We start from the raw sequence: 3,628 nt of genomic DNA on the forward strand, positions 1-3,628 counted from the left end.
AGCTCCAAGACAGTGGTACAAGAAGTTTGAATCTGTTATGGGGAAGCATGGTTACTATAAGACAACTTCAGATCATTGTGTATTTGTGCAAAAATTTTCTGATGATGATTTTATCATTATTTTGCTTTATGTGGATGATATTTTGATTGTGGGCAAGAATGCTTTGAGGATTAATGAGTTGAAGAAACAGTTGAGTAAGTTCTTTGCTATGAAGGACTTGGGTCCTGCCAAACAAATTTTGGGCATGACTATTACTCGTTATAGAGATTCCAAGAAGCTTTATTTGTCACAGGAGAAGTACATAAAGAAGGTGCTTCAAAGGTTTGGCATGAATGATGCCAAATGTGTTGCTAGTTCTTTTGCTCCTCATTTTAAGTTGAGTACCAAGCAGTGTCCAACCACTGATGAGGAGAAACAAGTAATGGATGAAATTCCTTATGCCTCAGCTGTTGGAAGCTTGATGTATGCTATGGTATGTACTAGACCAGACATTGCTCATGCGGTTGGTACTGTGAGTCGTTTTCTCTCTAATCCAGGTAAAGAACATTGGAATGCTGTTAAATGGATTATGAGATATCTCAAAGGTACAACTAACTTGAGTTTGAGTTTTGGTGGTGAGAAACCTTTGCTAGTTGGCTTTACTGATGCAGACATGGCAGGAGATATTGATTCTCGAAAGTCTACTTCAGGTTATTTGGTCAAGTTTATAGGGGGAGCTATTTCATGGCAGTCAAGGCTACAAAAGTGTGTTGCACTTTCTACCACAGAGGCAGAGTTTATTGCAGCAACTGAAGAATGTAAAGAATTGTTGTGGATGAAGAAGTTTCTTGCAGCACTTGGTTTCAAGCAAGACCGTTATGTGTTGTTGTGTGATAGCCAAAGTGCTATTCATCTTGCCAAGAATTCTACTTTTCATCCAAGATCTAAACATATTGATGTTAGGTATCACGGGATACGGGATGTGTTAGATTCAAAGTTGTTGGAACTTGAGAAAGTTCACACTGATGACAATGGTGCTGATATGATGACAAAAGCATTGTCAAGAGAAAAGTTTGAAACATGTTGTTTGATCGCCGGAATGGCGAGAGCCTCCACCTAGTCGAGAAGGGGGAGATTTGTTGGATTTTTCTCTCCTTTATGAGGCCCAAGCCCAACATTTTGAGGGTGTCTCTTGCACCCATTGTGCCACAACCCTAGTTCAGATTTTTGGGGGTCATTGAGAGTGAGAGAGAGTAGCCACCAAGTGAGAGAGAAAGGGAAAAACAGAATTCCCGTTTTTGCCCAAAGCAGTAAATTTCAAATGATAGTTTCTCATTTGTTCACCGTTGGATTGGCTTGAACTTTAAACTGCATGTTCCTATCATTTTGTTCTTCATTCTGGTCGGTGGAGATGTTTATTGGAGATTTTCAGTGAGAGAAATTGGCTTCGCAAGAGAGAAATTAGGTTTCCCGGTTTTACACAGAGCAGCAATTTTGGAACGGCAGTTTCTCATTATTTCACCGTTGGATCGACGTGAAATTTGAACTGTAGATTCTTTACATCTTGTTCTTCATTCTGGATGGTGAAGATTTTAATTGGAGGTCTGTAGAGGGAGAAATTGGCTTCGACAGTAGCTCTGTTTTTTTGGGTATATTTCATCTTCTTGCTTTTCATTTGTGAGCTTTGGTGCTTTGATGTTTTAGCTGGTTATATGCACATTTTTGTACTTTGTTTGAGACTCTCTTGTACCTCATTTGATTATAGTAGAGCTATTTCATTGGTCTGGACGACTCGTGGTTTTTACCTCTCACACTGAGGGGTTTTCCACGTTAAAATCTCGGTGTGTTCTTATTATTGCTTTACTTGCTATATTTGCTTGTTATAGTTGCTGCCATATTGTGTTGTGAGTGCTTCCATATTATTCTTGGATTGGACATTTGTGTCGTTTCCGCTGCTAGGCTCTTTTCAACTCCAACATGGATTCTAAGTGGGTTCTATCCCTACTTCATATGGGCTGAGGTAAAATGTGCTCAAACCCTTGTGATTTGTCATTTTTATGAGCCCTAGGTTGATGTATGTATGTGATATTGGTTATGTTAGTGTATTTGGTGATGTTGGTGCACAATTGGAAGATTGGTATTGCTTGAGGAGGTTTGGTGAGGCTTGGAGCTAAGGTTGGTCAAGACTTCCGTAGAAGAGGCTCAATTGGTTTGGCTACAAGAGGTACGGTTTAAGTTTCATTTAAGTACCGTGTGTTGTGATGAGAATTCCTAGGCTAGATGCCCCTAGGATTAAGTTTGGATTGCGTAAATGGTTGGTGCTAATATGCATAGTTGGTATGTAATGTGAATTAATGATTGGGTTGAGGATTGTGTAACCTTGTATGCTTGGTGTATTGAGAATTTGATGTACAGGGTAATGAGTATTGATTTGTGGTTTATGCATTTAAATTGTGAAATTGGGCCGGAGGCCGTGAATTTTGGGCCAGAGGCCGGAAAGAGGTAAGAAAAGTAAGTTGATGTGTGCATTGTATGATGGCACAAGTGATTGGATGAATTTCAGATAATGAATATATGAATGATTAGGTTGGTTATTGAATAATAAGGTTTGAGAAGTTAAAGTGTGGAATTTGGTAATTTTGGGTGAAATTCTGTAGATGAGGTATGTTTGGTTCAGTTGAGATATATTATGTGATCATATATGTGATTATGGTTATTGATGCCTGAATGGTATGATGATGCATTAGAGATATATATGTTGTGATATATGCTTGGGGAATGATTAAGGTTGATTTGTGGGTGAAATCACGTGATAGTGAGTATGATATTGATTATGTATAATGATGGTTGATTGGAAATGGTATTATTGGAAATTGGGATGAGGAAGGATGTATGACATGATATTGTGTTTGTCCTTTAGCCATTTGATCGAGAAGTGTTAAAATGGTTGGATGTGGTTTTGGGAATTTTTGGTAAAATATCAATGTGTGAGTTGAGGATGGCTTGATGTGGATTTTGGTACATTTTGATTGATTTCAAAAAAGGTTGAAATTGGCATGTTTTGGTTGATTTTGAAAAGAGTTGAAAATGGCTTGTTTTGAAAATGGCACCTTGTGGTTTTGTATGAAAACATGGTTTTTGGGCATACTTTGACGGGACATAACTTGGACTACGGATCTCTGTTTTGTGCCAAATCTGTTTAGAAATGAAATTGGATCCAGGATGTCCATGCCGTTCGAAGAACGAGTGAAAAATGATTTAAAATGAGAAAGTTATGTCCGTCGGAAGATTGGGGGTTGAATCTGTAAATTCTGCAGCTTTTAACTTAGAAAATTTTTAGCAGAACGATCCTCCGCGCGTAGGCGCACTTGGCGCGTACGCGTCGTTCTTCAAGAAAGCACCATCCATGCGTACGCATGGTGTGCGCAGGCGCATCGATGCACTGCACCAAATGCCCAGCCATTTTCCCGAGAGTTGTGCCAGTTTTGTGCCTGGGGCACAAATGTATCTGCGCGTCCGCGTGCATGACGCATATGCGTCGATGAGTTTTGTGGCCATCCACTCGTGCGCGTGGAGTACGCGTACGCGTGGCCTTATTTTCATGCCAAAGTTGATTTTTGAGTTTTAAAAGCCAAATCTCATACTTCTA

The sequence above is a fragment of the Arachis hypogaea genome, chromosome 14, assembly GCF_003086295.3.
Source record: "Arachis hypogaea cultivar Tifrunner chromosome 14, arahy.Tifrunner.gnm2.J5K5, whole genome shotgun sequence".
Classification (NCBI taxonomy): Eukaryota; Viridiplantae; Streptophyta; class Magnoliopsida; order Fabales; family Fabaceae; genus Arachis; species Arachis hypogaea.